The sequence below is a fragment of the Macrobrachium nipponense genome, chromosome 47 (genome assembly GCF_015104395.2).
Source record: "Macrobrachium nipponense isolate FS-2020 chromosome 47, ASM1510439v2, whole genome shotgun sequence".
NCBI lineage: Eukaryota > Metazoa > Arthropoda > Malacostraca > Decapoda > Palaemonidae > Macrobrachium > Macrobrachium nipponense.
Window position 1 is genome coordinate 34,449,199 of NC_087222.1, and position 23,667 is coordinate 34,472,865.

Here is a 23,667-nt window from a genome sequence, read left to right on the forward strand (position 1 = left end):
CCACACGTAGAACGGTACCACCAAGCAGTCCAGTCCCTTCAACTTCACGGCTGGCTGTTATCCACCATCTCTTGCGAACGAGAGGCTCTTCTCGTAGCGCAGCAACAGAGATGGCTGGACACGTCCGACAGTCCTCTGCAGCTGTGTACCAGGGGAAGTGGTCCGTCTTCTGTGGTTGGTGTCGTAGACAGGGTCTGTCTCCTCTCAGAGCCACTCTTCAGCAGGTGGTAGCGGAGTTTCCTCGTGTTTCTTCGCCAAGAGAAGCTCCTCTCAGTACCCACAGTTAAAGGATATAGAGCCGCCCTGGCTCTTGTCCTAAAAACTAAGGGGACTGGACATCTCGAATTCGTTCGAGATCTCCTTGCTTATGAGGAGCTTCGACAAAGGTCTTGCCACCCAGGGAACTCAGGCCCCCTGCGTGGGATGTGACTTTCGTCCTTAGGAGTTTGACTCGAAGACCCTTCGAGCCACTCCGAGAGTCGTCAGACAGGGATCTGACCCTCAAGACCCTCTTCTTGCTGGCCCTGGCATCGGCGAAGAGAGTAGGGGAACTACATGGTCTATCTTTTGATGTTAAACACACCAGAGGCTGGGGATCTGTGACGCTCGATTTCATCCCGAACTTCGTAGCCAAGACTCAGAATCCGTCGATCCCTGACGACAGGTTCGAGTCTTTCACGAGTCCCCTCCCTTCTGGACTTCACCGACAATGATGCGGATGAGATGCTGCTTTGTCTGTGAGGGCGCTACGACGCTATCTGAAGAGAACTCGGCACCCCCCTCAGGCCGTGATGTCGACGCCTCTTTCGTTAGCACTGGGGTTACCAAGAAAGAAGTATCCAAGAACAAGCTTTCTTTCTGGCTACGTGAGGTGATCAGGAGAGCGTTACGAGGCTGATGGTAGCGACGACATCCGTACGCTCGACCGAGAGCCCACGAAGTCAGAGGTATTGGACCCTCCTTAGCGTTCCGTAAGAATTCTCCGTGGCGCAGGTCCTGAAGGCAGGTGTCTGGGCCAACCAGACCACCTTCACGTCCTTCTACCTTCGGGATATGCCCACAAGTCCTTGGATACTTTTTCCTTGGGACCTGTGGTGGCTGCTCAACACGTTGTGAAGCTTACCAGCAACGAGCAGGCAGAACAGCATCGATTCCTGGTATGACTGGGAGAATGAATGTGCGAATGAGAGTGTGACTGGCTTCTCTTCACCATCTTTCTCTACCTCTACCTGTGGGCAGAGGGATACGGTCGGTCACCATGCTGGAGTCAGATGCAGGTAAGCTACCTCGACCGAGTTCCAATCCTATCCCCTTTCACTAGGGATAGGAGCGTATATCCACTTTCTCCTACAAGGGGGAGGAAGTGGATGCCTACATGAGACAAACCCATGACTTTATATTTGCTCCTGTACAGGAACAAGTTCTTACAAATGCTGGTACGAAGAGATACGCTTGCCTCTCTCTTAGTACTCGGCCCAGAGGTCCTGACCATTGATCCTGCGTTGCACACCCCGATCAATCGGACAGAGGCTTGGATCCCTCCCTCGCTCTTACGACCAGGGAGGCACTCCAAGGATGGACGAACACCAGTCTGTTCATTCAAAGACTCAGATTCCTCCCACCAAGAAGTGAGTCTTCCTATTGTTAAAGGACCGATGGTTGTATTACGTATCGGAACAAATGACAATTTGTCGAAAATTGCATTTTTCCTAACTATACAAACCTGAGGTCCTTTACATATAGTCCCTCCTCATGCCACCCCTCTCTCTGCTATTTTGCATGGGCCAAAGCAAAAGTGATTTTGTTTACCTCACCGCGCGACGATCGACAAGCAGTTAACTACCGTTTCTCCCCTTGTTCGAAGCTTACGACCATTCCAGCTGCCGCTAGCTACTTCCTATTGTTAAAGGACCTCAGGTTTGTATAGCTAGGAAAAATGCAATTTTCGACAAATTGTCATTTTTACATTATCCTTCCTTGCAACCAATTGTTGTTTTATCTCAGGAGCCGACAGAGTCAACCTTCCAGAGTGTAGAACACCATTCAGCTTCTCCTTGGTGGCCTCAGTGTGGTTTTGTGGCATTCAAGGGATACTCCACTTGCTATCGACCTGGCCTGAGCGATGTTCTTCATGACATTAGTTTTCTGTTTCTGCAGGAGAGAAGTGAGATGGCTGATCACCTGTTGGTGAATACTACTGAGGCGATAGCTTTCACATCTCTTAAACTGATCAGGCCTCTTGACTTCTAAATTGACAATTAGAGCTGTTCTTGCTCTGTTTCAATCAGTAAACTTATTTAAAACCCTTTCCGTATTTTCAGACGTATTATTTGAGGAAAACAATGTAAAAAGAAATCAAGCTTTATACTGAAATATATAAAGTGATGAATAAACTGGACTAATATGTAATCATTTGTTTTGGTTCACAGTTTATTGATGAGTAATTGCACTACGTAGTCTTAAGTAGGTGACTGTTTACTCAATTTTAGAGGGATATTTGACATATTATTTGCAATTAGTACTTGGTACTAACATTGACCAAGCTTATTCTCTTTCAGGTTGGCATCGTAGGGCGTACAGGCGCTGGGAAATCATCCCTAACCATGGCCTCTTTCGTACTTGGAAGGAATGAAGGCTCCATTGAGATAGATGGGGTAAACATTGCTACAATGAGTCTGCATGATCTTCGTAGTCGCTTAATGTTATACCCCAGGTGAGAATGTTGCAGAACAAGCGACTAAGAACTGTAATGGTACTGGTTTTAAACTTCAGGAACCGTCATTATGAGATATGATAAAAGAGCACGATAACTCGACTGTCCTTGGAAGAATCGGTAGCCCTTTCTAGTATTGTTGTGGGCTCTTTTTGCTAATGATCATCATGTAACTATATAGAAGTATTATATGTACCATTGACATCTAAATAAGCACACATATTTTGGATCTTCATATAATTGTATACTGATGCCACATATTGGCATACAGCTTCATAACCTACTATAGATGGCTATTGTAGCCAGGCACTTGACATGGTATTCATTGAAGGTCTGTATAGAATAGGTGTACACTTAGTAGTCATTTCCATCCTAGGAACCTGTGCTATTTGGTGGAAATCTGGGAGGGTCAACCTTGACCCTTCCAACATATATAGAGAAGAGGAGTTGTGGAGAGCACTTGACCTCTCTCACTTGGGATCATTTTTGTTTGTGAGGACCTTGCCAAATAGGCTCGACACAGCTGTTGATGAAAATGGATCAAATTTGAGGCAAGTTGTCCGACTATTTCAATACAGATTTTCTTATGGGCAATCAAATTAATCAAGGACCTGTTGATTCAAGTTATAATTATTTTGATCCAGTTCTGTGAACTGAGGAGATATCTTAAAGTTTTGTTCTTCTGCAGTAGTGGTGGTGGTTGTTGATATTCGACATAGATTCAGAGAAATGATTAGTAACGAGTCTGTAGTATTTATGTCCAGTGACAAATGGCTTTAAGTGAGATTGTATATAATGAAATATAAAATGGGGCTGCGTTCAATTAAAGCACACTTATACTGTGTTTGCTTAATGCTGTATATAAAATGGAACACTTTTGCCATTTCATTACAGGATACTGTACCGTTCATTTTTCTTTAATTTTAGAAATATTTTTAAGTGGAATGAAAATGAAATCATCTTGTAAATTATGAAGTACTGACTGTAGACTAATTAGGGTTATCATGTATTTTAATGTTGCAGTTTAGATGTTATTTAGTTTTAGATGAATCATGGTGATATAGCTCCTAATTTTTACCCTTCTCGAATTCCTACAGCATAGGTCGAAGCAGCTGGTCTGCCTAGCGAGGGCCCTTTTACGCACAAGTCCAAGATCCTGGTGTTAGATGAAGCAACAGCAGCCGTTGAATTAGAAAACTGACAACCTGATCCAGGCAACCATACGTTCCCAGTTCAAAGACTGCACCGTTCTGACTGTAGCTCATCGCCTCAATACGATTATGGACTGTGACAGGTAATGCTCTTATCTCCTTCTTTCTTTCCTGTTAGATATATTAGTTCTCAACCTAAGTTAACTTCTTTACACTTAAAATTCAATTTTTAGAAATTTATCTAAACATTTATCACATCTAAAATGTTACCATTAAAAAAATAATCAAAATAATATATGTAGTACTAGATAAGTACAGAAGTCCCGTACAGATTAAGTTAAGGTGTTACTTAATAAAGTTTCTAATAGATAAGTAAGCAGTCCCCAGTTTATGGGAGGGAATGGTGGGGCGGGGGTTCCATCCCCAGCGGCATGCTTTAAGCTGAAAATCGCGGTAATCCAAGGCATCATAGTTATATTAATGGGAATAAATTACACTTACAGCCCTGTAAGTCCGGGTAACAGCACCGTAAATCCACTTACAGTGCCGAAAAATCTGACAACATCGCTGTGAGGCAAATGCCATAAGTCTGGAATGACTTAACCCAAACCTGACATAACCTAGGGACTGCCTGTAACCAACACTGTGCAGTGCCAGAGGGAGATGAGATGTCTCCAGCCATTCTCTCAGTGCCAACTTTTCTTTACAGCTCTTATCCAGTAAGTTTAGGTCTTCTCACACATTTAGAACCTCGGGCAATCAGAAATATTGAATTTTGTTTTACTGATAGTTGCGTATGATTTTTTTTTTTTTTTTTTTTTTTTTACTAAACCTAATGCATAGTAAGTTAGAAAAACCAGTACAAGTATTGCAATGTACAGTGGTACCTCATTTGTCGAACGTTTCATATGTTGATCTTTCCGGTTTTTTTTGTTTTTTGAACAAAATTTTAGAGAAAATTTTGTTTGTTCCGATACGTAATACAAACCCTCGGTCCTTTAACAATAGGAAGGTAACTAGCGGCAGCTGGGACGGTCGTAAGCTTCGAACAAGGGAGAGAACAGTAGTTAATTGCTTGTCCGATCATGCGCGCCCGCGCGCGCCCGAGAGGTGAAGAATCACTTTTGCTTTCGGCCGCGGGTGTGAAGGACGTGTTCGTCATCGCTCTCTGCCCATTTCATCGTCGTATGCTTTGTTTATAGTTGTTTTCTACTAATGGTTTGTTTGATCTTGAAAATGAAACTGTAAGTACACTGTTTTCATTTCATTACTTAATTATGAATCAACATGGAGCTATCGCCGTAGAGGCGGCGATTTCCGCTCTTTTCATGAAATTGACTTGAATTATGTCTCGGTGCCGAGGGCGGGCGCACTCGCGCCGAGTCATGTATTTTGGGCGAAAGTGTGTAATTGAAAGATGTAAGTACTCTTTTTCATGATATTTTTGCCCTGTGCGTTCGTTGCCGAGAGCTTGATTGCTCTCGGCACGAGCCTCTTATGTTGTATGAATAGAATGCAATGAAAGTGGATTCGCAATGCAGTTTTCTTTTCATTTTCATTTATTAATTGCATCAAATTTAATTTTTGGATCAATTTACCGCTCTTACCCTGAATTAATCCTTACGATTTATTGCTGTGAAAGTGAAAATCGCAAGTGCAGTATTGTTCATTTTCATATATATTTATGATAGCATCATATTATTATGGATCAAGTTTCCGCTCTTACCCGGGAATTGATCTTTCCCCCTTTAAGTTCTATGAAGTGAATCGCAAGTACAGTATTCTGTTTCAGTTTTCATATTACTTTTCATGCTGTGGGGGGGTAGGGGAAGCGAAGGGTCTGCCAGGAAGTCGTCGGAAAGCTCTCCCGCGACTCCCCTTGGTATCCGATTCTTCGTCTTTCCTGCCTGCCGCTCAGGCTTCTTAGTATTTTGTATTTGGGGTCCTTCCTTGCGTTCGGGGTGGGGCATGTCTCCCCCCCCCGTGCGTGAGGGAAACCCCCTCTTACTAATCTGTCGTGCTACGCAGGTGCTTACATCCGTGGGAGACGACCTTGGACAGGTATGGACCACTGCGGCTGCAGGGCGTGCCTAGCATCCACGATCTGCTGCAGCGTCTAGCGAGGTCTGGGGCGGTGACCTTGGAGCAGTCTCCACTACAACCTTCACGGCCGCTTATGCCTGCTTCTTCCCCCCGCTGGTCTACACTCCCCATGCTGTGTCTGGTGACGCCGTCTGCCGCTTCTAGGGCCGGTCGCCGCCGTACCGAGGAGGGGTATGCCGCCGCCGCCTGTGTTTTCTTCGTGTTGCCTGCCCCAGACTTACCGCTGTTCCAGCAGCTCGCCCCTGGACCGGCCGCAGTACAGGTTCCCGCTGGCTGCCGATGATTCTACGAGGCGATGGCTGGGCCTGCCGTACCTGTCGCTGATGTGGTTCCCGCTACTGGCTTGGCTGTCCCTTCTGTGTTTACCGCTGCCGCTGTTCCTGCCGCTCCTGAGCTGGTTGCTGTTCCTGTCGCTCCTGGTTCCTGCGCCTGTCCATGCTGGGTCCTGCCCATGGTGTGTCTTCCCCAGTCCCAGGTCCTTCCGGACAGGTGCAGTCGGGCCGTGTTGCTTCGGCAATAGGCCCGACTCTGGCCTGGATGGAAGACCTGACGACTGTCTGCGTGAGCTGACGAAGAAGAGGAAGGTGTCATCTTCGTCTTCGTCTGCTGCTGCTCCTTCCCCTTCGACTTCTAAGGCCCATAAGCCGAAGAAGAAGAAGAAAGGCTGCCTCCCCCCCTAAGAAGTCTCCTTCGGGAACTTCTAAGGGCCCGTCCCACCTCTGGGTGGGACGGGGGGTCCTCTGCTGGTCCTCCTGCTCCTTCGGGAGAGCGGGGCCCATCTCCCCTTCCGTAAGGAAGAGATAGACGGGGACCAGAGGAGTATCGGTTAGCTTGGTACTTCCTCGCCTGGTGCTAGCGGCGATGCCGCTACGCCAGGTTCCGGCTCGGTCTCTCGTTCGCGGGAGATCCCGAGTGTACGCTCTCCCTCGGGAGACCGTGCAGCCAAAGTTTCGGCGCCAGAGTTCGCGCTCGGCGCCAAGACCACGGCACGGAGCAGAAGGCTGGCGAGAACCGCCTCAGGTGACTCTCGCCAGGCCAGCGGCTGCTCTTGCAGCGACCAGCTGGTAACCGGGGTTTTCCCCCTAAGAAGACTCCTTCGGGAACTTCGAACGGGCTCGTCACACTCCGGTGTGACGACGGGGGGGATTCTTCGCTGGTCCTCCTGTTCCTTCGGGAACGGGGCCCGTCTTCTGAGAAGAAGAAGAAGACGGGGACCAAGGGTGTGCTGGCTACCGCTGGTACACCCTCACCTGGTCTTGGCAGCTCTGCTGCTAAGCCAGGTACCGGCTCGGTTTCTCGTGCGCGAGAAGTTCCGAGTGTACGGTCTCCTTCGGGTGACCGTGCAGCCAAAGTTAAGACGCCTGAGTTCGCTCAGCGTCATGACCGAGGCACGGAGCAGAAGACTGTCGAGAGCCGCTCAGGTGACTCTCGCCAGGCCAGCGGCCGCTCTCGTAGCGACCAGCCGGTACCTCTGGGTGGACGTGACGGTCTCTGATCGACCACGGGTTGAGGCTGGGAAGAGGTCTCCCAGGTCCCCTCGACCGATGGTACCAGCCTCGGCTGGTACCAGCGGTTTGACGTGCCGCGAGGACGCTCACCGGTCTCACCGCGAAAGTGAGCTCTGCAGGTCACCTGACTGACGCTCCCACAGGGGACCCGGGCGGATACGGTAACCAGCAGCAGCACGTACTCGACGCACGGGACCGGGGTCGACGTGCTCAGTCGAGCCGCTCGCCACAGGTGAGCGGCACGGCCAGGCCTGCAGATCGATCCCCACCTTGGGTTGGTGATCGGCTGCAGCCCCCCATGTACGCTGGTCCTGCCAACGAGCGCGAGCGTCAGGTCTGTCTCTCCACTACCTTCAACTTCCTCGGGCTACACCCGGGAAGAGCGAGTAGGTAGCTAGAGTGATCGTGAGAGGTGCGCCGCTCACGATCCCGTCACGACGCCGCACGTGCCACGTATGGTCTTAGGACACAACCAGGACGTACGCGCAAGTGATTGAAGGCGACCGTCATGGGGGGGAGAGGTAGCGTCAGTTCTGTCTCTCGATACCTTCAACTCCTCGGCATACGCCAGGAAGAGCGAGGTATATAGGAGTGATCGTGAGAGATGCGCCGCTCACGATCCCGTCACGAGCGCACGTGCCAGGTATGGTCTTAGGACCAGCCAGGACGTATGCGCAAGTGATTGGAGGCAACCGTCAGGGATCTGTTGCTGGTCCTTCTTCTGAAGGAGGAGGGTCTTGGGAGCTGCTCTTGTTGGAGGGACTGGACGGTCCTACTCCTCAAGACGCTGTAACTTCCGAGATTCAGAGTAACTTTGCCAGGTTATTGCACTGATTCGTCAGCACAATGACCTGGGGGAAGGATCGCCGCTCCCACAGCAGAGCCCATGTCTCTGCTCGAGTAGTTGGGGGCCCGAGAGGGAACCAAACCGACGGTGGGTTTGCCGCGATCGGAGCTTGCCGATTCTGTCTTGAACCAGAGTCTCTCGTCTCCTGACAAGAAGGCCTCTCTCAGTTCTGGAGGTCGATCAAGCTACTTCCACCTCCTCTACTGCGACAGCGGCGTTTCTACTACGTCTCTTCGGACACCGTATTTAAATACTCCTTCGGTCCTCCTGAGAGGTTTGACCTCGATGAGGACTGGAATGAGTCGGAGGACGGTATCGGCTCTCTTCCTGTCAGGTGTCGATCAGCCCCACCCAGACGACGTTCACAGTGGCGGCAGACCCTTACCTACAGTGAGAGTTCTTAAACCCTCCTCGGGAAAACGTTTTCTCCTGACGATACGTTTTTCCCAGACTCTGAGAGGCCATCGCCGCAAGGCGATGGCTGCTCCTAATCTTCTCCAACTGCTAGTTCCACTGGGAAGGCGAGCGAGTATCCAATTCCTCCCCCATTCCTTCTCTCCTTACGGCTACGAGGGAAAGGGGAGGGATCCTACAGAGATTTCTCTGAAGGATCCCACGTTGGGGACTGCGCTACCGGGGGGACCTTCGGGTCCTACCTGACGTAAGCCCCCGGTCGTTGAGGAGGGATCCTGCACCCCATTCTCGATTTCTATGGGAATCGAGAGGACCACCAGCCGATGTCGTTTGACGAAATTCGGTGGGGGTTTCGCAGACTGCTTAGAATTCTACGGAATTCTAGCGCATTCAGAGATGTTCGAGTTTCTTACGATCTCAAACACTTAGGCGAGACCACGGTCCAAAGTGAGCGAGACGAGAATCCCGATATGTTACACGATAATCGGGAACCTCGCCTATGCTCGAATTCCTGGAATTTCTAGCATTAGGAAGAAGACTGCTGCTGAAAGAAGACTATCTCACAGTAGGCGACCAACCTGGAATAGAGAAGAAACGGACGGGAATATCCAGTTTGGCTTGAACTATCGTCTTAGTATTCTGTTCACCATTGAAGCTTTCCTTCGAGGAAGACTTCTTCACTCTCTTTGATAGAGAACCGAAGGTGGTCGATCTCCAATCCTTATTTTGTTTTCTTGAAGGAAAGAATTTAGGATGAGATCGTTGTTCAGAATCCTACAAATATACTATGTATATTAACCTCGCGACATGATTCTGCTAAGCAGTTGAATGGTCCGAGGGTTGGGTTAGGCGCATATCCTGGTTATTCTACGGATTGCGACTTAGACGAAAAGTATTCTAATTGAACTGCAACTCGGGTTGCCTGCAACCTCCCAGGAGTTTCCAGTTTCAATTTTATATACTTATGGTGTTGTCACAACAACACCATTTAAGCTTTTATTTTTACCGAAATTCGTTTCGCATAAATATAATGCTCGAGCATATCTTTTTATGCTCTGTGGTTCTAGCCGAACGCATTCCTTCGTGGAAAGATTACTTGGCAACTCAGGATGACGACGTCAGCGACAGCTACTGCGTATTGAATTGCCCGAGGCATTTCAGTACCAGCTGCTGCTTTGAGATGGACGGATGGTTATGTCTTTCTCACCTGCTTTGATTGAATACCAACCGTATCTCTGCCCCAACAATCACGGACTTAAGTCTCTGATTAACGGGGATTCTCGCATACATGAATGACCATCTACTGCTGTGACGCTAGTATTCATCGTCTTCGGTATTGCGAGAATTTTAAACAGAGATATCTATTCGACTCTCATCTTTCTGTTACCGCACGGTAACAGAATTCTGTAATAGTCTCTTGCTGCATCGTATCTCGATAAGCGAATGATTTTTGCGGAATCTGAGTTTGTCCTCAAAATATCTTGTATTCGGAGGTGTGCAATTGTTCATTGTTCACCCCGGATTAGCAGATGTATTGAAAGACATCGCCTACTCCCACACCTGCCAGCTCTTACCTTCCAAACGTTCAGCCCATGAGAAGCAGTTCTTCAGGCGGCTCTCCCCTGTGTTTCATTACTGAAGAACGCCCGCTTTCACTGCACACCGGACAGCAATGAAATGGCGGTTAGCGTTTTCAGTCATTTGTAAGCACAGGTTTAGAATCTTGAGATTCCTTCTCTCGATTCAGCTGGAAGACGTAGGTTGCATTCATTGCCTACCTTCGTCTTCAACGTTCACATAGTGTTGTTTCTCCTTAAGCTGAGATTCAACGTCTATGAGATTTTCTTGCCATCAGGGACCTCGGTCTTTTGAAGGCAATGACTTTTTTTCGCCTTTGAGCTTATGCATTAAGAGAATCCATCGCTGCGCCGTCCGGCATTGGTGACTAACAAATATTTTATTTGTTTGGTCTCTCAGCATAAACTCTTTAAAGGGCGAAGGTCAGTGACTTACCCGGATGCTTGGACAACTTGCCTCTACTGATTCCGAACCAGTCAGTCGGCAGCTGTCAGAGCGCCCAAGTCAGTTACAAACTATGCTGTGGACTTAGTTCGGTTGTTCCAGAGCAATCATTACTTCGTCTTGATAGCTTGTCAGTATGAGTACTGTACATAACCAAAGTCGAGAAGAGGGATAGGTCATACGACTATTCCCTTCTTTTCGTCTTAGGTAACTGCATGACTTCTCTTGAGAAGTCAAGCACAAAGGGATGGGGATTTGTGACGCTCGATTTCGTACCGATCTTCGTAGCGAAGACTCAGAAACCCTCGGTAACTGACGATTGGTTCGAGTCCTTCACAATACCCTCCCTAATGGACTTCACGCCTCCGATACGAAGGCTATGCTGCTTTGTCTCCTGTGAAGGCGCGACGGAGCTGTCTGAAGAAACTCGACACCCAGGATGAGTGTGGACGCTCTTCATCATGCTCTCGCGTTCCGCAAGAAACTTCTCCGTGGCGCAGGTAATGAAGGCAGGCGCCTGGTCCAACCGGACCGCATGCACCTCCTTCTACCTTCGGGATATTGCCCACAGTTCCTTGGATCTTTTTCCTTGGGAACCGTGGGTGGTGGTTGCTCAACACGTTGTGTAGTTAACCCAGGACCCTCGCAGGCTGAACAGCATCGAGTCCTGGTGTGACCGTAAGAATGGATGAGGAATGAGAGTGTGAACTGGCTCCTCTTCCCATCTTTTTCTTCCCTCTACCTCTGGGTAGAGGGACACGGTCGTCACCCTGCTGGGTAAGGACGAGATGCAGGTGAGCTACTCAATAGAGCACCATCCTATCCCCCCTTTCAGTAGGGATAGGAGTAAATATCCACCACCTTCCTCCAACAAGGGGGAGGAAGTGGATGCCAACTTGAGACAAAACCATCATTTTATGATTGTCTTTTGCAAACAGGAACAAGTTCTTGCTTGCTGGTACGAAGAGATACGCTTGCCTCTCTCTTAGTACTTGGCCCAGAGGTCTGACCATTGATCCTGCGGTGCACACCCGATCAATCGGACAGAGGTTTGGATCCCTCCCTTGCTCTTACGACCAGGGAGGCATTCCCAGGGATGGACGAACACCAGTCTGTTCACCACCAAAAAGACTCAGATTCCTCCCACCAAGAAGTGAGTCTTCCTTATTAGTTAAAGGACCAAGGGTTTGTATTACGTATCGGAACAAATGACAATTTGTCGAAAATTGCATTTTTCCTAAACTATACAAACCTTAGGTCCTTTACATATAGCCCCACCTCATGCCACCCCTCACTCTGCAACTTTTTGCATGGGCCTAAAGCAAAAAGTGATTCTTCACCTCTCGGGCGCGCGCGCGCGCACGATCGGACAAGCAGTTAACTACCGTTCTCCCCTTGTTCGAAGCTTACGACCGTCCCAGCTGCCGCTAGTTTACCTTCCTATTGTTAAAGGACCTCAGGTTGTATAGTTAGGAAAAATGCAATTTTCGACAAATTGTCATATTGTTTGTCTGACTAAATTATCAAGTTATACTTGTATTCGACGGGCCTACTGGGTCTTACAAGTTAAATTTGTATTAATTAATTTTTTCATTTACAATATATATAGTTTAATGATAACAATATTTGACAATACATTATAGTATAAAGCATTTAATATAAAATTTAGCTTTCAATATAACATTTAGCATAAAAGATATATAAAATTGTACGTAACACGGTGACGTCACACCCAGCTGACTTGAGACTAAATGAGGGAGCGTTGATATGTTGAGGAGAGAGAAGAGAGAGTTAAAATATTACTGTATGTATGTAAAAGCAATAACAGTTCACATAAAAAGGGAATTTCTCAATAAATTTAATGTAATGAAAAGTATGAAAACAATCGAATGCAATACAAAAAAAAAGTCTTAATTGAGCCAGTGTTCAGTGCGCCGAGTGAGTCGGTCTAGTTGAACAATATTAACAAAATAGTAAATGAAAGAACAAAGCTTTTCACAATAAAATTTAGCACAAATGATTAACAAAATCATTCATCATTGCGGTGATACACAGCTACTGAGGTAGAGGGTAGGTGGGAGCGTTTATATTTTTAAGGAATAATGAATGAATGATTTTAAGTTATCGTGCGTTGTGGTATTGTTGAGGAGAGAAGAAGAGCAGTAAAATCTTTACTATAATATGTATGTAAAAGCAGTTACCAATTCACATAAAAAATAAAATGTTATTTCACAATAAATTTAATGTAATGATAATATGACAACAATCAAATGCCATACAGAAAAAAAGGAAAAAAAAAAATTCTTAATTGAGCCAGTGCTCGGTCGGTGTACCGAGCGAGACGGTCTAGTTGACCCAAGGTATAGAGCATATAAGGTCTTCATGAGCAGCTTAAACTGGTGTACAGGATTAAACGGCTAGGTGCGTGACGTCACAATAACCACAGTCAGGCCCTTTAACCTATAGCAATCCTGCCTTTACTTCTCTTTTTTTATTTTTCTAAATACTCTAAGCTATCGATAATTAAATTAATAGTCAGATGAAGGTTCTTCATTCTACTATGTTAAGAATTATAATCTGAAGAGAGATCATTAGAACATTTAAATTATAGAAAACCTACCTTTGCTTTGTTTCTTTGTTTTACCCAGTTATTAAATACTATTATCTGTTTCCGAAGGAAAATAATAATCAGAATAAAGACTATATTTTAAACATATTAAATAATCATGAGCAAGTTCTAAAGAACATTCTAAACAATAATATAAAGGATTTTGACGAAGGAAAAATCTTCTCTGGGCAAGGGTTCATGTCGCCCAGTGAAAATAATCCTTAAGTTCATTATTTCTAGGGTAAATGATGCTAACACATACCAGAGAAAAAACAAATTCAGGAGGGTGTCTGTATGACTAACTCGCTCACCCTAAATAAAAAGAAGGCGTCGGTATGGTATCTGGGGCGAGTGAGACCACTACACGAACATCTTGCCATTTAGAATTCTCCCACACCAAAATCCCCCTCCTGAGAGAGCCAATCCACAGGCGGAGGCGGCAACTACTACTAACTACGCTACACACCACGCCAACTGCAGCGCCTCCTGGTGGTCATCCTTGTCGTTAGATGCCAATCTTGGGCTGCAGGGCAGGACATAGGGGGGATATCACTGGGCGACACGAAACCCTCGCCAGAAATAGATTTTTCCTTCGTCAAAATCCCTTTTGCTGGGGCTCAGTTCGTGTCGCTGCGTGAAATAGTACCAGAGAAATAGCACAAGATTGAATAGCAAAAAGGAAGGTCTCAATTAAACTAAAAAGTAAAAGAAACAAATATAATATTGAGAGCTTACAAGTTATCATACAGAAAAGTTAACTTAAAATATACAACCAGGCTTATAGTAACTTAAAATTAAAACTTATATTAGAATTGATAACTTAACTAAGTTAGTGGAGTTACAAGTTACATGGGAAAATTACTAAGTACAAAATTATTGTCAAAATTGAAATCTTAATCAAGTAGGTGTGCTACCCTAGCATAAAAATAAGGGGAGCAACACCCATTAGTAACATTATATATACAACAAAAATTGTGGGTGCCCCTAGAAAACAAAAAAATAAGGGACACACCACTATCATCATATCATAAGCAGCAAGGCTAAAGGACCATATAGAGCATAACGGTTAGGTTATGGGGAAATATTAGTTGTAGGCAGGTAGAAAAGGAGATCTGTGCAGTGTCAGGGGAAACTATGTTTCCCGCTGCTACTGCTGAAAATTTTTTTAAAGATTCCAAGAACTTTAGATAGTGACGCTTGAAAACTGTCGACGATTTCCAGCCAGTATACTTTTTCAACTCATCAAAGTTCATATGCTGGAAATAATTAACCCTCTTACGCCGACTGGACGTATTTTATTTTTCATCGACATTTTTTTGTCTCTCGTGTGCCGACTGGACGTATTTTACGTCGACTTACAAAAGTAAATTCGCGGAAAAAAAAAACACTTATAGGCCTACCAGCCTAAAACTTTTGAATCACGCGCCTTGGGGGATGCTGGGAGTTCACGGATAAAGGTGTTGTTTTGTTAGAATCGTTACGCAGGCGCGCCTTCCAGCGCGAATTTCTTTTTCTTCCTGCACTAAAAAGAATCTGTGACACATCTCGGAAATATTTCGTCACTTTGACATAATTTTGTACATTGTAAATTAGCCGTTACATGAAGTATTATATATGAAAATGTTCGGATTTTTATGTAGAATACAACAATAAAATACTCATGATTGTAGCTATCAGTTTTGAGATAATTGCCAAAATTTCAACCTTCGGTCAACTTTGACTCTACGAAATGGTCGAAAACGTAATTGTAAGCTAAAAACTCTTATATTTTAGTAATATTCAATCATTTACTTAATTTTGCAACTAATTGGAAGTCTCTAGCACAATATTTCGATTTATGGTGAATTTATGAAAAAACTTTTTCCTTACGTCCACGTCGGTAAACTCTTCCTGAAAAAATAATACGTGCGATTGTGGTAATGTTTACACCATTTAAATTAGTCGTTACATAATGTTTTATATAGAAAAGTGCGCAATTTCATGTAGAATACAACAAAAAATAGTTGAAGGTTGTAGCTTTTCTCATTTTGAAATATTTGCATATAAATCACGATAAATAGAAAAAAAAACCATGTTTGGTCAACTTTGACTCTACCGAAATGGTCGAAAAAACGCAATTGTTCCGATACGTAATACAAAACCATCGGTCCTTTAACAATAGGAAGTAGCTAGCGGCAGCTGGAACGGTCGTAAGCTTCGAACAAGGGGAGAACGGTAGTTAACTGCGCGTAAAACAAATCACTTTTGCTTTCGGCCGCGGGTCTGAAGGACGTGTTCGTCATCGCTCTCTGCCCGCTTCATCGTCGTATGCTTTGTTTATATTGTGTTTCTACTAATGGTTTGTTTGACTTGAAAATGAAACTGTAAGTACACTGTTTCATTTTCTTTACTTAATTATGAACCAACATGGAGCGATCTGCCGTAGATTGCGGCGATTTTACCCTCGATTTTCATTAATAAATTGGAACCCTTGTATTATGTCTCGGTGCCGAGGGCGGGCGCGCTTGCGCCGTCATGTATTTTGAGCGAAAGTGTGTAATTGAAAAATGTAAGTACTTTTTTCATGATATTTTGCCCTGTGCGTTCGTTACCGAGAGTGTGATTGCGCTCGGCACGAGCCTTTTATTTTGTATGATAAAATGCAATGAAAGTGGATTCGCAATACAGTATTCTTTTCATTTTCATTATTTATTTGCATAAATTTTAATTTGGATCAATTTTCGCTCTTACCCGGGAATTGATCCTTACGATTATTTTTCTGTGAAAGTGAAATCGCAAGTGCAGTATTCTGTTTCATTTTCATATATTTTATTTATGATAGCATCATATTATTTGGATCAAGTTTCCGTTCTTACCCGGGAATTGATCTTTTTCTTTAATTTAAGTTCTATGAAGTGAATCGCTAAGGGTCAGTATTCGGGTGTTTCATTTTCATATTACTTTTCACTGCTGTGCGGGGGTAGGGGAAGCGAAGGTCTGCCAGGAAGTCGTCGGAAAGCTCTCCCGCGACTCCCTTGGTATCCGATTCTTCGTCTTCCTTCCTGCCCCCCGCTCAGCTTCTTCGTTGTATTTTTGTATTTGGGGGTCTTGCCTTGCGTTCGGGGTGGGGCATGTCTTCCCCCCGTGCGTGAGGGAACCCCTCTTACTAATCTATCTATGCTACCGCAGGTGCTACATCCGTGGGAGACGACCTTGGACAGGTATGGACCACCGCGGCGGCAGGGCGTGCCTAGCATCCACGGGCTGCTGCAGCGTCTAGCGAGGTCTGGGTGGTCTCCAATACTACCACACGGCCGCTTATGCTGCTCCCCCCCTCCTGGTCTACAATCCCCATGCTGTGTCGGTGACGCCATCTGCCGCTACTAGGGCCGCCGCCGTACCGAGGGGGGGTGGGGGGGTTGCCGCCGCCGCCTGTTTCCTTCGTGTTGCCTGCCCCAGACTTCCGCTGTTCCAGCAGCTCGCGCCCCTGGACCGGCCGCCAGTACCCAGGTTCCGCTGGCTGCCGATATGATTCTACGAGGCGATCGCTGGGCCTGCCGTACCTGCCGCTGATGTGATTCCCGCTGTTGGCTTGGCTGTCCCTTCTGGGTCTACCGCTGCCGCTCCTGAGCTGGTTGCTGTTCCTGTCGCTCCTGGTTCCTGAGCCTGTCCATGCTGGTCCTGCCCACGGTGTGTCTTCCCAGTCCCAGGTCCTTCCGGGACAGGTGCAGTCGGGCCGTGTTGCTTCGGCAATAGCCCCGGCTCCGGGCAGGACCTGGATGGAGGACCTGACGACTGTCCTGTGTGAGCTGACGAGGAAGAGGAAGAAGAGGAAGCTGTCATCTTCGTCTTCATCGTCTGCTGCTGCCTCTTCCCTTCGACTTTCTAAGGCCCATAAGCCAAAGAAGAAGAAGACTGCCTTCCCCCCTAAGAAGTCTCCTTCGGGAACTTCTAAGGGCCCGTCCCACCCCGGTGGGACGGGGGGTCCTTCTGCTGGTCCCCTCCTGCTCCGGTTGGGGAGCGGGGCCCTTCTTCCCTTCCGTAAGAAAGAGATAGACGGGGACCAGAGGAGTACCGGTTAGCACTGGTACTTCCTCCGCCCTGGTACTAGCGGCGATGCCGCTACACCAGGTTCCGGCTCGGTCTCTCGTTCGCGAGAGATCCGAGTGTACGTTCTCCCTCGGGAGACAGTGCAGCCAAAGTTCGGCGCCAGAGTTCGCTCCGGCGCCAAGACGCGGCACGGAGGCAGAAGGCTGGCGGTGAGAGCCGCTCAGGTGACTCTCGCCCAACCAGGCAGCGGCCGCTCTTGCAGCGACCAGCTGGTAACCCCGGGTTGGGTTTTTTCCCCGCCCCCCTAAGAAGGCTCCTTCGGGACCTTCTAAGGGCCCGTCTCGCTCCGGCGATTCGGGGAGCTATTTGCTGGTCCTCCTGCTCCCTCGGGGAACAGGGCCCGTCTTTCTTCTACCAAGGAGAAGAAGACGGGGACAGAGGAGTACCAGCTTCGGCTGGGCACTTCCTCGCCTGGTTCTAGCGGTACTGCCGCTAAACCAGGATCCGCCTCGGCTTCTTGTTAGCGAGAAGTACCGAGTGGACGGTCTCCCGCGGGAGACCGACCAGCCAAAGTCTTGACACCCGAGGCTCGCTCGCCGTCAAGACCGAAGCGCGGAGCAGAAGACTGGCGAGAGTCGTGCAGACGACTCTCGCCAGGCCAGTGGACGCTCTCGCAGCGACCAGCTGGCTGCTCGGGTTGACGTGGACGGTCGCTGACCAGCACGGGTTGAGGCAAGGAAGGGGTGGGTTCCCCGCGGCCGTCGGTACCAGCCACGGCTGGTACCAGCGGCTCGACGCGCCGAGAGGACGCTCGATCCGGTCTCACCGCGACAGCGAGCCTAGCAGGTAACCTGACGCCGCTCCCATCGGGACCGGGCGGAGACGGTAACCAGCAAACAGCTCGCCTGACGCTAGAGATCAGCGTCGACGTTCTCAGCCGAGCCTCTCGCCCAGGCGAGCGGCAAGGCTAGGCCTGCTGCTCGATCGCCACCGCAAGGTTGACGATCAGCAGCAGCCCTCCAAGCACACTGGTCCTGCCAACGAGCTAGGGGGGAGCGTCAGGTCTGCCTCTCCTGTACCTTCAACCTCCTCGGGCTACACCGGGAGGAGCGAGGTACCTATGAGTGATCGCGAGAGGTGCGCCGCTCGCGATCCCGCTATGACGCCGTATGGACCAGGCACGGTCCTAGGACCGACCAGGACATACGCGCAAGTAGCTGGAGGCAAACGGTCAGGGGTCTGCCGCTGTTCCTCCTTCTGAAGGAGGAGTATCTCAGGATCTGTTTCTTGCTGGAGGGGACTGGACGGTCCTACTCCGCAAGACGCGGTTACTCCCGAGATACAGAGGAATTTGCAGAAGTCATTAAGCTGATTCGTCAGCAAAATGACCTTGCGGAAGGATTGCCGCCGCTCCCACCAGCAGAGCCTACGTCTCTGCTCGAGTCGTTTTTGGGGCCCGAGAGGGAACCCAAAACCGACGGTGGGTCTGCCGCGATCGGAGCTTGCCCGATTCTGTCTCGAAACCCAAAGTCTCTCGTCTCCGGACGAGAAGGCTCTCTCAGTTCTGGCCGGTCGATCAAGCTACTTCCACCTCCTCTACTGCGACAGCGGCGTTTCTTTTTCTACGTGTCTTCGGACACCGTATTTAAATACTCCTTCGGTCCTCCTGAGAGGTTTCGACCTCGACGAGGACTGGAATGAGTCGGAGGACGGTATCGGCTCTCTCCTGTCAGGTGTCGATCAGCCCCACCCAGACGACGTTCACAGTGGCGGCAGACCCTTACCTACAGAGAGAGTTCGTAACCCTCCGCGGGAAAACGTTTTCTCCTGACGATACGTTTTCCCAGACTCTGAGCGGCGATGGCTGCTCCTACTCTTCTCCAACTGCTAGTTCCACTGGGAAGGCGAGCGAGTATCCAATTCCTCTTCCATTCCCTCTCTCCTTACGGCTACGAGGAAAGGGGAGGGATCCTACAGAGATTTCTTTGTAGGATCCCACGTTCAGGACTCCGCTAACGGGGGGACTTCGGGTCCGTACCTGACGTAAGCCCCGGTCGTTGAGGAGGGATCCTGCCCACCCCATTGCTCGATTTCTACGGGGAATCCGAGAAGGACCACCAGGACCGATATCGTTTGGACGAATTCGGTCGGGGGGGGTTCGAACAGGACTGCTTTAAGAAATTCTAACCGGAAGTTTCTAGAGCCATATTCAGAGGTTGTTCGAGTTTTTTACGATCTCCAAACACTTAGGCGAGACCACGGTCCAAAGTGAGCGAGACGAGAATCCCCGATATGTTACACGATAATCGGGAACCTCGCCTATGCTCGAATTCCTGGAATTTCTAGCATGGGGAAGAAGACTGCTGCTGAAAGAAACTATCTCACAGTAGGCGACCAACCTGGAATAGAGAAGATCGGACGGAATATCCAGTTTGGCTTGAACTATCGTCTTAGTATTCTGTTTACTATTGAAGCTTTCCTTCGAGGAAGACTTCTCCTTCACTCTCTCTCTTTTGATAGAGATCGAAGGTGGTCGATCTCCAATCCTTATTTTGTTATTTTCTTGAAGGAAAGAATTTAGGATGGAGATCGTTGTTCAGAATCCTACAAATATACTACGTATATTAACCTCGAGACATGATTCTACTAAGCAGTTGAATTGTCCGCCAGGGGTAGGCGCATATCCTAGTTTATATACGGATTGCGACTTAGAAGAGAAGTATTCTAATTGAACTGCAACTCAGGGTTGCTGCAACCTCCCAGGAGTTTTCAGTTTCACAATTTTTATATACTTATGGTTTTGTCACGACAACACCATTTCAACTTTTATATTTACCGAAATTCGTTTCGCCTAAATATAATTGCTCGAGCGTATCTTTTATGCTCGGTAGTTCTAGCCGAACGCATTCCTTCGTGGAATAATGGATTACCTGGCAAACTCAGGATGAACGAGTCAGCGAGAGCTCAGGCTCAACTACTGCGTATTGAACTGCCTGATAGCAGCTCCAGTATCAGCTGGGGCCTCCGAGATGCACGGTCATGTATGTCTCTCTCTGCCCTGCTTGATTGACTACCGAACCGTATCTCTGCCCAACAATCATGGACTTAGGTCTCTGATTAACGGGGATTCTCGCAATAATGAAGGACCATCTACTGCTGTGACGCTAGATTCCATCGCCTTCGACATGCTGAGATTTTCAACAGAGATATCTCTTGGACTCTTTCATCTTTCTGTTTACCGCACGGTAACAGAAGTCTGTACAAGTCTCCCGCTGCATCGCACTGCGATAATGCGAATGATTTTGCAGACATCTGAGTTTGTCTTCAAAATATCTCGTATTCGTAGGTGTACAATTGTTCATTGTTCAACCCGAATTACAAGATGTGTCAGAAGACATCGCCTACTCTCCGACCTGACAGCTCTACTTCCAAAATGTTCAGCCCATGAGAAGCAGTTCTTCAGGCGGCTTTCCCCTGTGTTTTCATTACTGAAGAACGCCCCGCTTTCATTGCAACTACGACTTCTCACCGGACAGCAATGAAATAGCGGTTAGCGTTTTCAGTCATTTGTAAACACAGGTTATGAATCTTGAGAATCCTTCTCTCGATTCGTATGTGAAGACGTAGGTTGCATTCAATATGTACCTTCGTCTTCAACGGTACATAGTGTTTGTTTCTCCTTAGCTGAGATTCAACAACCATGAGATGTTTTGCCTTCAGGGACCTCGGTCTCTAGAAGGCAATTGACTTTCGCCTGTTGGGCACATGCCTTAAGAGAATCATCACCTCGCTGTCCGGCATTGGTGACAAACAAATACATTATTTGTTTGGTCTCTCGGCGGCATAACCCTTTAAAGGCGAAGGTCTCGGATGCTTGGACAACTTGCCTTCTACCGAACGCAGTCAGTCGGCAGCTGTCAGAGCGGCCGAGTCAGTTACGAACTACGCTGTGACTTAGTTCGTTTGTTACAGAGCAAATCATTACTTCGTTTTAATAGCTTGTCACAGTACCCATACCATCGACACCCACCATGGAGTGTCGGTGTCCTATCCACTACCGAGAACTTCGCTGCATGGGGATAAGGGAGGATGCGAGAGACTTCGTGGCAAACGGACAGACCAGTATGGGTACTGGAACATCACCGAAGTAGAGAAAGAGGGATAGGTCATGCGACTATTTCCTTCTTTTCCTCTGAGGAACTGCATGACTTCTCCTGCGAAGTCAAGCATCCAGGGGATGGGGATCCGTGACGCTCGATTTGTTTCGTACCGAACTTCGTAGCGAAGACTCAGAACCCTTCGGTCCCTGACGATTGGTTCGAGTCGTTCACAATCCCCTCCCTAATGGACTTCACCGCCTTCGATGCGAAGGAGATGCTGCCTTGTCCGCAAGAACTTCTCCGTGGCGCAGGTACTGAAGGCAGGTCTGGTCCAACCAGACCACATGCCCTTCCTTCTACCTTCGGGATATTGCCCACAGGTCCTTGGATCTTTTCCTTGGGGACCCGTGTGGGCCTGCTCAAACACGTTGTGTAGCGAACCCAGACCCTCGCAGGTTGAACAGCATCGAGTCCTGGTGTGACCGTAAGAATGGATGAGTGAATGAGAGTGTGACTGGCTCCTCTTCCCATCTTTTTCTTCCCCTCTACCTGTGGTTAGAGGGACACGGTCGTCACCCTGCTGGATTAGGACAAGATGCCAGGTGAGCTACTCAACAGAGCCCATCCTATCCCTTTCACTAGGGATAGGAGCGTTATATCCACCACTTCCTCCAACAAGGGGGAGGAAGTGGATGCCAGCTTGAGACAACCCATACTTATGTTGCCTCTTGCAAACAGGAACAAGTTCTTGCTTGCTGGTACGAAGAGATACGCTTGCCTCTCTCTTAGTACTCGGCCCAGAGGTCTGACCATTGATCCTGCGGTGCACACCCCGATCAATCGGACAGAGGCTTGGATCCCTCCCTCGCTCTTACGACGCCAGGGAGACATTCCAGGGATGGACGAACACCAGTCTGTTCATCAAAAGACTCAGATTCCTCCCACCAAGAAGAAGTGAGTCTTCCTATTGTTAAAGGACCGATGGTTTGTATTACGTATCGGAACAAATGACAATTTGTCGAAAATTGCATTTTTCCTAACTATACAAACCTGAGGTCCTTTACATATAGTCCCTCCTCATGCCACCCCTCACTCTGCGTATTTTGCATGGGCCAAAAGCAAAAGTGATTTGTTTACCTCCCAGTCGCGCGGCGCGCAACTATCGGACAAGCAGTTAACTACGCATCACTTGTTCGAAGCTTACGACCACTCCAGCTGCCGCTAGCTACTTCCTATTGTTAAAGGACCTCAGGTTTGTATAGTTAGGAAAAATGCAATTTTCGACAAATTGTCATTTTAAGCTAAAACTCTCACAGTCTAGTAATATTCAGTCATTTATCTTCATCTTGAAACAAATCTGAAGTCGCTTGCAAAATGTTTAGATTTATGGTGCAATTTTAAAAAAACAAATCTTTCCCTTCCTCCGCTCGCGGATTCTCCGCCACAAATCTACCGAAATGCGTATGTCCCATTCTCGGAATATTTGCTATTCCGTTTCATATTAGGCATTTCATAGTTTTATATATGAAAATGTGAGCAATTTCATGTAGAATAAAACAAAAAATATTTGAAGGTTGTAGCTTTTTCTTATTTTCCGAAATAAATGCATATAAAAATATATATATATATAAAAATTCGACATTCGGTCAACTTTAACTCGTCCAGATATGGTCGAAAACTGCAATTGTAAGCTGATACTCTTACAGTAAATAGTAATATTCAATCATTTGTCTTCATTTTGAAAGAAATATGGGAAGTCTCTAGGACAATATTTAGATTTATGGTGCATTTTGAAAAAAACAAAAAAAAATATTTGTTTACGTCCGCACGTTACGATTCATGCATTATTTTGTGATAATATTTTTTCTCTGTTGCTTTTATCATTTTACAATGTGTTATATAACAAAATGATCGAAATTTAGTGTACATTACAACGAAAAAAAAGTAACTTGTTACCTTTAACGTTTTGCGCACAGCGCAATTTGAATACAAATTATATATGAAATTTGTTTTTTGCGCTATCATTTATTTATATGGAATATTGATAATTTTTTCCATTTATGATGGTTGCATACTAAAACTTCAGGCAATGAAAAAAAAAAGGAGCCAAAAATGAACTCTTAATCTTGAAAACTAAGCGCGCTGTGATTTTTTGAAAAAAATATTTTTTCT

At 47.1% G+C, this 23,667-nt stretch overlaps 1 pseudogene; it reads left to right on the plus strand.

Moving 5' to 3' along the window:
- The window catches only part of LOC135204638 (multidrug resistance-associated protein 1-like), a 93,792-nt pseudogene that overhangs the window by 55,524 nt on the left and 14,601 nt on the right, over positions 1-23,667 (plus strand).